The sequence below is a fragment of the Microtus ochrogaster genome, chromosome 5 (genome assembly GCF_000317375.1).
Source record: "Microtus ochrogaster isolate Prairie Vole_2 chromosome 5, MicOch1.0, whole genome shotgun sequence".
In the NCBI taxonomy this organism is placed as follows: domain Eukaryota; kingdom Metazoa; phylum Chordata; class Mammalia; order Rodentia; family Cricetidae; genus Microtus; species Microtus ochrogaster.
This window is the reverse complement of record NC_022012.1, coordinates 78213057-78226737: the sequence shown is the minus strand read 5'-3', so window position 1 is coordinate 78226737 and position 13681 is coordinate 78213057.

Below are 13681 nucleotides of genomic sequence, written 5' to 3'. Positions count from 1 at the left end.
TGAGCAGGCCACCACAAGAGACACAGGGGCTTCTAGAAATGGGACAGGGAATCTCTAGCTGGGGATACAGTATGCAAAACATTCTGGGTTTCCAACTGAGGATGTTAGATTCATGAAAGGGGCAACACTTGGGGAAGACATAGTTTGTGACTAAGTGTAGGGATGTTTGGGAAGGAAGGAAAAGGAAGCCAGGAGTCCAAAGAGAGATCAAAGAACTGAAGTTGAGCTAGGGAGTCAACAGAAAGGAGGGGAGCCACAGAAGCGACGAAGGATGTGCGAGGTTTTGTTTTGGTCACACATGTGTTTGTTTGTGAGCATGCATGTGTGCTCAAGTGTGTGGGAGCTAGCACACCTGCACATACATCCATGTTGCACACACACTTTAGTGCCCTTTATTCCAAGAGCCAACTGAGAACCAACTAGACCATGTGAGTGAGCCTTGGTTTTGAGTCCTTCATTTTGAGGAACTGGTCAATATCCAATGGATTGGTCTTTTTGGGTGTGAGAGGCTCTTACCTGGGGACTTGAAAACATTTGCAGAAGGGATGGGCTGGGAAGCACAACCTGCCCAAGTGTTCTTGTGTCTTAGCTATTTTTCTGCTGCTGTGACTAAACACCACAGACAAGCCTGGCACTGGTGGTGCACACCTTTAAGCCCAGCACTCGAGAGGCAGAGGCAGGCGGATCTCTGTGAGTTCGAGGCCAGCCTGGTGTACAAAAGCTAGTTTCAGAACAGGCTCCAAAGCTATAGAAAAACCTTGTCTCAACAAACAAACAAACAAGCAAACAAACAAACAAACAAAAACACAATGAACAAGGCAACTTTCAGAATGAAGGTCTTATGTTTCCAGGCACTTAGCGTCCATCATGGTTGGGTCAGCATGGAAACGGGTAGGCCTGGCAGCAGAAGCAGGAAGCTGAGAGCTTACATCCTCATCCTCTCAGCATGAAGCAGAGAGAGCTTCTGGAAATGGCAAAGGTCTTTGAACCTCAAAGCTCACCTCCAGGGACGTACTTCTTCCAGCAAGGCCACACCTCCTAAACCCCCAGATAGCACCACCGGCTGGGGATCAGGAGTCAAAAGGCATGCACCTATGAGGGGCAATCTCATTCAGAGTACCTCATCTCATCTTCCTTTTACAAATGTTTCCAGATTTTATCTTTATCTGCTAGGGGAGATCTGGCAGGGGGTTCTCCATGAAGTGAGATGATGAATCATGAAATTCTCCAAGCCCTTTTCCAGCTGTTGTGGTGAAGGATAGGAGGGGCTTCTGCTTGAGCCTGGCTCCTTCCTCCTGGGGTCCAGATGTGCTGGGTGTCAGACAGGTGGGGATGGGGTGGGTGTTATAAAGTATCTGTACAGGGCAGTGGGGCTCCTTCTGGAAACAACTGCGGGGCTTTTGTATTACAGGGGCAAAGAATCAGCTGACTTCCAGACAAAGCCTCAGCATGCTGGAGAGGATCCCAGGGAGCGGAAATGGTTTCCTCCACCCCAGCGTGGCCACGAGTAGAGGGATCCTGTGACGTTTAGCTGGGTGCTTAAGGAGCAACAGTGGCAGTGGCACACTGCCGGGGTCTGGAAGGACACCACAGGTACACAGAAAGGAGAGCAGCATCCCAGATACTCTGTAGGCAGTGAGACTGGTATTGAGCCGCAGACTGGGACCCCTGCGGTAATGGCAGCCTATGGTCCTGAAGGCCAGAGGTCACCACGAGGTAGGCCGGTCATCGTCACTAGTTCAGGCTAGGTGGACATGTGCAAGAAGAAAGGTACTCACTTCTCTGGAAATGAGATTTATTTGTTGCTAGTAAGGGCAGGAGGATGGAAGGACCTAACAGCGAAGCAAGAAGAGATGGACTCCCTTTCATCCCTTCCTCCTCTTTCTTGCATCTCTACTCTTCCCGTCTTCCCTCTCCCTCCCTTCTCTTCCCCTTCTCCTCCATCTTCCCTCTCCTTTCTTCTCTTTCTTTCCTTTTCCATTTTCTCATCCCTTTCCCTTCCTTTATCTCCCCTCCCTTCCCTTCCCTCTTTCCTTTTGATAATTAGTCAGTCTGTACATTGACCTCACCTTCTGCCGTCAAGGCTTTCTTCACATGGTAGAGAATGGCCCCAGCGGCTCTACCTCTGGCCACGAGCCAGACATAATTGACCTGCCTCAGGTCATGTGTGCATCACTGTGGCCAAGGTGACGGCACCCTCATGGCTGCTCCATGGATACCATGTCAAGGAAGGGAGAGCTGTTCCCCCAGCCAGCAGGGTACTTTTGCCAGGAGGTAGAGGATGCTGGATATCCAGAACCCACTAGTATCTCCATCTTGTTCCTGTGGGGACCCTGCATAAGAATGCCGCTCACTGTCAGACTCTTTCCACCTCCTTCATCTCCAGTCAAGGTTGCCATGCTGCATTTCCTGTCAGTTGTAGCCATCAGAAGCTTAGTACCCCAGAGAGTACCCCATGCTCTTTCCACTTCACCTGAGGCTGTTACTACATCCATGCCTCCTTATAGAAAAGGAAGGTCTTCACAGAGCAAGCAGGGCCTGTAGTGTCCCCCAAGCCCACTCTGTACATGAGGTCTGGCTGACCTCCTTCTGATGAGCTCAGCTGTGGGACCGGGTTGAGCTGACTGGAGGTTGATAAGCCTTCTTGTGGGGAAGGCCCTACAGTCTCAACTCACCGGGAGACAGACACCCATTGTGTGGGTGCCACTTGACTTGGGACATCTGTGTGGTGATTTGGATAGGTACAGCCCCCATAGGCTCATGTGTGCGAACATTTGGCCTATAGGGAGTGGCACTATTAGGAAGTGTGGCCTTGTTGGAGTAGGTGTGGCCTTGTTGGAGGAAGTGTGTCACTGTGGGGGCAGGCTTTGAGGCCTCCTATGCTCAAGCTGTGCCCATTGTGAGACTTACCTCCTGGGGTCACGATGTAGAGCTCTTAGTTACCTCTTCAGCACCATACTGGCCTGCATGTTGCCTTGCCTCTCATCATGATGACAATGGACGAGACTTCTGAAACTGTAAGCCAGCTCCAATGAAATGTTCTTCCTTTCTAAGAGTTGTCATGGTGTCTCTTCACAGCAATAGAAACCCCTACTAGGACAATCTCTCTGACAAAGGGTGGAAGTGGGCATCACCAGGACTACTGGTCCTCAGTCAGCTTTGGTCACAAGGGCCTGGGCCTTCCTGTCCACCAGCCCCAGTGAATGAGCTGAATGAATGACGGTAACTGCAGCTGCATGTTGGGTCTCTTGATGTGACAGCATGGGAGCGGACAGAGCAGCTGCTCACTCAGAGCTGTGGCGGGAAGGGAGGAGAGCATGAGGAAAGGCTGGCCTAAGAGCAGATCCTCAGGTCTCAAGGGGCTAAACGAATTTCTTGACTTTGGATGTAACCAGGGCCCTGGCCTGGAGCTGTTTCACATTGAGTATCATCTGAGGTAGTGGCACGTGTTCTACAGACATGAACAGAGACAGCTCTCACCTGGGAGAAGCTTCCAAGAGCAAACTCCTACTTAACTGGAAGAGACCATCTAGTCAAACCCTTAAGAGACCAAGACCGAAATCTCATACCCTTTTGCAAGCTGGAAGCTGGCGGACATGGCAGATAGGAAAACCTCAGAGGTGGGGAAGGAGGAGGCCTGGGAGTGAGCCTCAGGGGCTTATCAACTTGGGTAACTTCCACACCCACAGGTCTACTTGGCCTCACTTGAGAAATAGCAATTCAGGTCTTGTGATGTTGAATCATCACCCTGCTGTGTGCAAAGACTGAGCTCCCAGTTCTCAGCCCAGGCTTATAAAGAACCCTGATCCACTTTGATTTCAGCTGCCTCTGCTTTCCCCAAACCCTTTGCAAACGCCTTCATAGTCTCCCTCTATCCCCTCTGGCGTCTACTCGGAAACTCTGCACTCCAGAGGAGGAAGAGGCCCAAGTCCCAGCTGATGGGTCACAAGTCAATGTCTGCCTTGGCCTGGCACTGAGAGTCCCGTGGGACAGGCGTCAGAAATACAAATATTGGGTGGGGATACCCTGGCAGCCTCGGGAAAGGGTGGGAAAAGACCCAGGGGCAGGAAGAGAACAGCCAATGAATATCCTGACAACCACCACTTGTCATGTTTTAACACGTCTTTAACCCACCCAGTGCCCCATGGGTAAATCTGTTCTCAGCATCTTCTCCAGGCTGGTGCACCCTTCTGAGCATCAAGGCTCAGGAGGAGCCCAGGTAGCCCAGGCCGTCACTTGCCTGCCTTATAAGGAACAATGATGTCCTCTTATCCCTTTTGCCACCCTCCAAGGTCTGCCGAGCTGAGGAACAGGCGTTGATTGAAGCCATAGCAAACTGGGCCAGAGCTGCCCACGGTGCGGAGAAACAGGCCCTGCTCTGAAAGCACATTCCGTTCTCTCCCCTTCTTTCTGATGAAAACCCTCCTGTAATCTGCTGGTGCCGGGCACTGGAGCATGAATTATTCAGAGAAGTCTCTGTGCTCCGTTATCTCCCCTCCCCCGGGACGCCCCTACCATTGTCCGCCCTGATGGGTCATTACGCACTCTGTGAATTTAATCTTTTAGGCTATCCACCGCACAGGGGGAAAAATGTATGAATAACAATTTCCCTGTAATAACCTTCAACTAACCTTTCAACCAGAGTGAGTCATTCCAATCCCATTTTCACATCAAGAGGAGTCAAAGGCAGGCAATTACCTCTTATCTGTTTCCGAAGCTGCCCCCACCTCCCCTGCACCCTTAATTTTTAAAGGGGTGTTGAAGAATGTGGTAGGCGCTGGGAAATGAAGGAAGCCAGAGGGAGGGCTGGGAAGGATTGTCTGGTAAGAGGCAGGCATGGAGATGCCAAGGCCAAGAGTGAAGAAGGGATTCTGAGTCTAAGACTTCCATTCAGGATTCGGGATGTGACCTACCCTTGTCCCCTGGCACCACCAGAGCTTCCTCTCACAGGGCCAGTTCTTACTTAAGATAACCACTGAAAGACATTGTCTCCTGGGCCCAGAGACTGCCACAGAGCCCTTCCGGGTATGGTAAGTCCAAAATTCTGTCTCAAGCATTTGGGTCATTAGGTGGCTGACATGGGAGAGGGCAGGGAAGGGCAGGATCTTTGCCCATCCACCAGGGATTCCCACTTTACCTTAAGATCTCTGCAGGGCAGAGGCCTAGAAGAGCTTTGGTAAGTCCCTCTGCTCTGAGCCTGGGAAGAACAAGTTACCAGCATCGGATGGGGTGGGAAAGGAATCTGTCCCAGTGGACAGCCTGGGTTGGGCATCCTCACCTAGCAGCCCTCACCCATTTCTCTTGGTATAGTTTCCTTTCTGGTGCTATGACTAAACACTTGGGCTAAGAGCATCTTAGAGGAGGAAAAGGTTTTTTCTCAGCTTACAGGTTACAGTTCATCTTGGACAGCTAGGGAAGTATGGCAGACATTTTAGTGATAGGCAGGGGGACAGCACTACAGTGAGCCTCTGCCAAGCAGGCAATCACTCATTGCCTGGCACAACGTGGGCTCTGTGGTGCCAGATCTTGCAAGTTTTTTCCACAGGAAGCCAAAAAAAATGTTTTTCAATTTTAAAAAATGAATTCATTTATTTCAACATTGTTAGTTTACATGATGGAACTATCTAAATGCTCTGAGTGTGTGAGAATTAAATCAAGAAAATTAAAATGTTCCTAGAAGACAACGCGCACAGAGAGGTGGACCATGTTCTTGGATAGGGAGGTGTGCATCTGTACCAGCCGCTTTGTTCATTGCTGTGACAAAAGCAGTTTCAGGAACTGTGGGTCACAGTTTGAGCATACAACTTGTCATGGTGGAGAAACCATGGTACAGGTGTGTGAGGCGTTGGCTAGGAAGTAGAGACAGGTGGATTCTTGTGCCTTCTCCTTTTTACTCAGGCTGGGACCCCAGTCCATGAAATAGGGTGTTTTTTTAGATATCAGTTAACCCGATCCAGCAACATCCTCACCAACATGCTCAGAATCTCTCTGGGTCTGCATCCTACCAGCTGATAATCAACGCACTGGCAGGACTGTTTCCATTTATCATCTTCTTGTTGCTTATTTTGTCAGGAGAGGGCTTGGGTGCCACAACATGCACGTAGAAGTCAGAGGACAACTTGTGGGAGTCATACTCACTGCCACCGAGACTCAGGCCCTGGACTTGTGACGTGAGCTCTGCTTGGGCTCTCAGGCAAAAGGCGCCTGAGGCTATATGTGCACTAGGCACATCTCCTAGGGAACACATTTCCTAGGTCAGCACATTGTTTTCCTTCGTGGAGTGAGCACGGTGGTTCTGGGCCCCAGTGCCTTCACCTTAGCCTGATAGCTATAGCATTCTCAACCATCTATCTTGACCCTTCTCTCTCCAGTGAAAAAAACCCCGGGGCATCAGCCTTATCTCTCTGGAGATTGGCCCAGAGTCCTAGCAAGGGAGATCCCAGCAAGGCGAAGAGAATGCTCTGAGCTGTTGCTGTGCAGTCACTCAGATGTTCTGTGTTTGTGTGGATAGAAAAATAAACAAAATGTGCCTAAGAGTCAAAACACAATCTAGAAAGCCACACCACACCAGCAGCCCTTACCTTTCCCCAGAGAAACCAGATTGTAAATACATGTATGTGTTTTTTCCCTTTTTTCTTCCCCGTGGGGGTGGAGGTGTTCCATTTTAATCTCTGAATTTGGGCATTTGGTTTGGAAAAATAACTGTAATGCCAATGGGCAAATTTTCCTCCCTACCATCTTGGAGGACTCAAGTTCATGTTTAAATTTTCTGCAGTGGAGTTAAACACACAGTGTCCAGAAGCAGCTGTTCCAGGCAGACACGTTCCTAGCTCCACTCTGAAAGAAAACAGAGGTACAAACACTACCCCTGTTTGGTTGCATCTAAGCTATGCGTAGCTGCAGCAAAGACCATCTCTCCTGGGTTTCCACAATCAGGATGTCGGATGCATGTGGACCACACCACAGTGCAGACTGCCAGCAGGTGAGGTTCAGGAGATGAGAGCGCAGAGAACAATAATGAAGAGATAGCAGAGAAGAACCCTCCATCCAGCTCTCCTACAGCCTGGCCCACACCCTCTTATCCTGAGTTCCAACAAAAGCAAGGACAGTAATCTCTACAAAGTTTGATTCCTAGCAGTGTTGCGTCTGCAAGTCTGGGCTCTGCTGGGACAGATAAGGGACCTAAGTGTCCTCTTGAGCTCCTGAAGCAGGCATCTTTGAGAAAGGCCAAATACACTTCCTACTGCCTGGTGGTTATGAAGCCGACTGGTCCTGGGTGGCCATGGGATCAGGTAGGTGTATATCCATGTTCTCTGCAAACCCTCTGTTCTATAGCCCCTTTTCTGCTCTGAGAGATTCAATGGGGATTGCCTACCAGCTCGAGACCACAGTGAGTCCCTAGGAAAGGCCTCGCCACAGTCTCACAACCAGGCAAAGGCAAAAATAGCAAGTGGCTTTCTACTGCTTTTGCCATAGCCCCTGTGGGGAGGCCCAGGAGCACTCAGGGGACAGGGTGGCTGGACTTGAAGGACAGAGGAAGATCTGCCTCACCCCTCACCTGAAATCCTGAAAGTGAGTTGGAAGGGTGGCTGTGAAACACCAACATTTCCCAAAGATATGCTAGGAAGAGCCCTTGTCCTTGGGGCCCATAAAAATTCCAGTGGTCGCTGCTCTGGTCCAAAGCCTGTCTAGCCTTAGAGTGCTGCACACACGTGTGTTGTGGAACTCTGGATTAGTGCAGCGATGGGCGTAGAGCCCTATCTTTCTTGGGGAGGAGTAAAATAGTATTCTAATATTGGCTAAATCCTTCTAAATGCAAAGTGGTTTAACAGATTAGCTTAAAATCATAGGGAAGGCTGTGTGGAAGTAGGCCACAGGAAAGGTAAGTTTGGATTCAAAGCAGAGCCGAGGGAAGTGAAACCCTCTGAAATCCAATTTGAGAAAAGCTTATTTAAATGTGTTTCTTGGGGAAAATAAATGTTCTGTGTATTGTGTGGGCTTGTGCACCGGGAACTCGTAGGGCAATCAAGCCGTAAGAGGCTCTTGGCTCAAGGACTCACGTTTGACTCAGCAAGGAGCTGCCAGATGTGTGTTGGGGAACTTGTTAGCAGGGTCGGTTTGTTAAGGGTCTCACTGTGTAGCCCAGGCTAGCCTTGAACTCAGGAGCTTCAAGCCACCTTAGCTTTTTGAGTTCCTGGATTATAGGCATACACCACCATGCTAGGAAATTCTTGTTTTCTTAAAGGAAAAACCTCGCATATATCCTCTGGGGAGAGTCTAAGGCAGGAAGATGCCCCTGCTCCATTGAAGGCTATTCAAACGAAGACCTGGTACACAAGCCTTGAGGGCTGGATCTTACTCACTCATTTAGACCCAGTTCAGGGCTAGCCCCTCAAGTGAGTGGCCATTGAGCAAAAACAGACATCTGGGACTGGGGTCATGGCCCAGTTGGTAGCGTTTGTCTCACAAGCATAAGGACAAAGTCCCAGAACCTACAAAAAAGCTGGGCAAGGTGGCACGTGATTCCACTGCTGGGGAGACAGAAACAGGCAGACGTCTGGGGATCTCTAAGGGCCAGTCTAGCAGCATCGTCAGGATGCGTGGACAATATGATCGCTTGGGAGGAACACCTGATTTATTCTAACCTCCACACATTCACACACAACATAAACACACATGCACACACATGCACATGCATGCACACACACACACAAACATGCATGCACACAGTCTGGACATCTCATCCTTGAGGTTTTAAGATGGGGTTCTATTAAAGCAAAGCTAGACCTCAACACATAGAACTTTCTGGAAGAATTGTTACATAAATTATGACTCTGTCCAGAAGGGCCCCAGAGAGAGAAGACTTGAGGAATACGTGCCCAGCTGCTTTTCCTCACTCGGATGACCATAGCAAACTGCTCACCTCTGTGAGACTCAGTGTCCTCCCTGGACCCGGGATCCTAAAAGTTAACTGTTCTCTCAAGTAACAGATAATGAGATGAAGACTCCCATTCACAAGACATGGCAGGATCAGAGAGCTGTCAAGAAAGCCTCCTGTCTAGAAGTATGTCTACCAAGGCCCGTCAGAGGGACAGCCTCCAAAGCTTATTCCCCAGAGAGGGCTGAAGGCCTCTAGAACATGGAGATGTTTTTACTGACATGCATGGAGAAGGTTCCAGAGTTCATCTGCTCTCTCTTGATTCAGAAAGCCTGGTGGGAGGGATGGGCCTCTCCAGTCAGAGAACCACATGGACCGGGGCCAAGGAGAGAAAGTAGAGTTAAAAGCAACTACATTGTCTGGGCTGCTCTCCAGCTACTCAATAGCCCTAGCTTCTCATCATTAACTGGGTCTCCCCAGGATCCAGTGATGAAATTAAAAATCAGATCCCAGCTCATGCATGGGGCCCGGGTAGAAGCTGGGAGTCTGCATTTCTCATGACATTCCCACAAGATGCTGGCGATGCTAACCTGGGAACCGCATTTGCAAGAACAAAGTGATAAACACCAGTGAGCCAAATCTTCCATGGAAACCTGGCCTTGGTCAAAGGCCTCCTAAGTCCTGTAGCAGGTGGCAGTTTGAGAGGAATTCTGGCAAAAGCAGTCCTCCCCTGGGAGAATGGAGTGGCTAATAGAGAGAGATGCTGTTTGTAAATTTGGATTACAGGGGCTGTGCGATCCTGGTAAGTGAGCTGTGCTCTCAAGAATGATAAGTGTTTGCAAGATGGGGGTCTTGCAACTTTCTGTCTCCACCCCACAGAACCTAGGGCTTAATTCTACACTGCATATTTTGCCTCAGTCTGGCCTTACATTTACCTGAGTCTAGGACTCTGTGTTTGGGTGGTATCTGCGCCATTGGTTCTCTGGGCATCCATGCATCCACCTACGCATCCACCCGCGCATCCGCCCGTGCATCATTGTCTCTGGCTCTTCCTCTCTTTTAGTTACCCCTCTTTCTTCTACCTCTTTCCCTTGCTACTTATAGGCTTTATCCTCAGTATCTGGTTCACAGGAGACAAGAGACTCACCTACTCACCAAGTGGTCCCTGAGTACCCTTCAGGAAGTGAGCCAGCCCTGAGTCCCAGAGGATGGGCACAGGTGTTCGCCCATTGCCTAACGCAGAGCTTGGTGCAGTGTGGACAAGGGCGCATTCTTGTTTCACCACCGTTGGCAACAGCTGCATCCAGAGGTGGGTTTCTCAGTCTCTCAGCAGACAGTCTCTAAGCCCAAGTTCAAATGCATGGTGCTTCCTAAGCACCAGTTTTCCCAAGTCTCTGAAGTTGCCATATGAAAATAAAACTTTGAATTCAACATGAAACAAGTGAGCTCAGGCATCTGTCTCATAGCATGAGGAGCTGTACCTGGGAGAATGGGGACATATTGTCTCTAAAGAGGGAGGCCAGATGAACTCAATGAAGTCACAGAGGCTTTGGCATGCGGCACCTGTTAGGGATGGAAGGCTACCCCTGCACGGAAATATCATCTGAGCCCAAAGGCACAGTGTCGTAAACACTCAGATTAACATGTATTCTCTCTGCTTCTGGGTAGTCACACCATTCTCCAAAAGAAAAGGGGGTGTCGTTGCAGCTTGGCCTTGCTTCCAAACCAACTTCCTGTTTAGAGTATTGGTCTTCACAGTCCCACTGGGAAGGTAGATCCAGGCTTGGGGTGTGGTTTTGCCTGAGGTAGTAATTACACTTGTCTCCACAAATGAAGAATATGAAGGGCATCGCAGTTAGTGCCGCTCAGAGTGTGGGCCAGAGCCCATCTCTAAGCCCTTACCAGAACAAAGGGAAAGGGGAAGGATTGTGCCCTTCAGTCATTTGGCATTGCCCTAACTTCCATGTTTTCTCTCTGGTCTTTTTGAGAACAGCCAGATTCTCTAACTCACATAACGGGCTGCTGATGCTGTGAACTGGGCATTGGTTCCACCTAATGTGACTGTGTCAGACTACAGTGGATTGGAGATATTTTCATTGTTATATCAAGATATGGCTTGAGTTCTTAGGGCATTTGGTAGAATGGTTGAGACATGAAGAGTCTAGCCACTGTAGAGAGTACCACCAAGAACACATTTCTAGACACGGGGGTGAAAGTCCCTCCCTCTGGGAGACTGTGATCCAGGCTACCTGGGAATCCAGGTGATCCTCTCTGTGTCTCAGCTGCCCCTAGTTGTCAGAGTGACCACACAAGGTGCATAGACGGTGTGGCCATTTGCCTGGCCAAGCCAGGCCTCTTCAGGTGAGATTTGGTGCACGCAGGGTGTTATGGACATAGACAAAGAAAAACCAGGCTTCAGTTCATTCTCCAGCAATCACTGACACCCTCTTTTTGAATTGGGGTCTCATGTAGCCCAGGCTGGCTTCAAAATTGCTTTGTAGCTGAGGATGACCTTGAACTTCTGACCCTTCTGCCTCCACCGACTGTGTGCTGGGGATCGAACTCAGAACTTGGTCAAGGCCAGACACACTGAGCCCTAGCCCCTTTCTTTGCCTTTTTAGAATGTGCTGCTTCTCCCAGATTGCATTTCCTGGGAGGACCTGGCAGGGACAGAGGGGCATTTGAGGAGCTCCTACAAACTATACAGGCTGGTCTGAAAGGCAGTAATCTCAGAAGAGATGATTTACAGTGCGGTGCAGCGGGGTGGGAGGCGGTGAGCTAGCTGTTCCCCACGGCGCTCATTAAGCTTCCGTAGATTGCGTTTCCTGCCTCCCCCGCTAGCCCTCCAAAGTGCCTGTTATTAATTCATAAAAACACTGCAAGCATGATTGAGTCCGCTGATTACTGGAGCAGGCAGACACAAGAGACGGTAAAATATTCTGCGTCTCTCTCTCAGGCTCTCAGGGGCTCAGGAGGAGAGGAAAAAAAGAGAGAGAGAGAGAGAAAGGCAACAACTCAAAGAAAGGGATATGAAAAAAACCGTGTTGTGAAATATTAATCAGAACTGTTTGCCCCCCGGGGGCCAAAAATAGGAGGTGGTATAATCAATGTAGCAAGAGCTGCCCAGCGACTGTCTTTGAGAAGCTGATTATGGTGGGTAAATACAGCTAAATATTCTAGATCTTTGGACTATCCCTCTGCTGTCATTGGAGAATCTGATTTCCTTATCATTCTTCTGCAGGCGTGGCCCTGGGGGAATGCAGTAGGTGCTGGCTGGACCTGGCTGTATAGGTTGGGAGTCACTGGGGCCCAAGTAGGAACTGCTTTGGTTCCCTTCCAAATGTTGATTCAGGCGGGGCGGGAGCTGGGGATGCACACATTGTGGGTGGGTTGGACTTTTAGTCTCTACAGCTAATGACCCAATGCTAACTGTGCCAAGGGAACCCTCCTGAGGACCTTCTGCAGGATGGAATTTAGTGGAAGCTGGGAAAGGGGGTGCTCAGGAGTAGCCAGCAAGACTGCAATCATTCCTGCTCAGCCATATACTGAGACAGTTGATTCAGTGAGCCTCATGCCTGCTGTGCATCCCTCAAGCTCAGGGATCTGGCTATGAAGCCTGCACGGGTGTCACTGCAGGCTGGAATGAGTCCAGATGCTGTCCTCCCTGAAGGGTGGGCGGACAGAGGTGTGGGCTCCTATTCACAGAGGCGGAGGAGGTCAGAGTGGAAAATGTCTTTAGATCTCAAGTACAAGATCTCAAGGTGCACAGAGCTCCAGAGAATGACATCTCCAGTAGAGAAGATTCTCAAGTGTGAAGAAAGAGAGATGGAGCTGGGAGTGGGTGGCTCAGTCAGTAAAGGACTTGTCCTGCAAGCCCAGGACCTGAGTTTGATGGACCAGGACCCATATAAGAACGCTGGCCATGGTGGCACGTGCTTGCAATTCCAACACTAATGAGCCGACAGGCAGATCCGCCATCCGTGGGCCTCCAGCCTAGATGAATTGGCAAGCTCCAGTCTAATGAAGGACCCTGACTCAAAAAGCAAGGTGACTGGCTCCCACCTGCACACACACACACCCACAGGAGCACACACCCACTTTCACCAAGTATCCCCTGAGCTTTGGTTCCTCGTTTGTGTATTCATTTGGCAGAGTTCATCCAGATCTTGAAGGAGAGGGTAGGGTAAGGGGTGAGCTGTGCCCAGGATCTTCTCAGTGAGGGGAGAGAGAAAGTGGAATAGAGCAAGCACCTGGGATCACCAGAGCACCCCGTGTCCACGGACCAGGAAAGCACCCCGTGTGAAGGACCTCGGGAGAAACTGCTCTCCTACGTTCCCTCCACAGTCTGGGGTTACAGATGTGTGTTACCGTGGCAGGCAAGGAATTGCATTTCTTTCTAAAACCAGGGTCAGTATGGTTCCCGAAATGCCCTGAATCATCCAGCTACCCGCTGAGTGTTTATTATGGGAGCTCGGAAGAGCTCCATCTCCATCTCCGTCAGCTTCAGCAGAGGGTGGTGAGGACCTTGGCAGGCCACAGCCAACTGCCTTCGTGAGTGACTCAACCTGGAAACAGCTGTTCCTTCTTGGCTCCAGGAGGTGGTTGTTGGAGCTACTTGGGAAAATAATGGCAATTGCCTTTCAGCGTGGTAATACCACCCCTGGAGTGAGCACGGAACACCTAATCTTCAACTCGTGCTGCCCATTTTACAGCAAGGACGAGCAGATTTCAAAACTTTGCTTCAGGCCAAAAAGCCAACCGGGAGTGGCTCTGGCCACAACTCATCCCTACCCTACTATATAT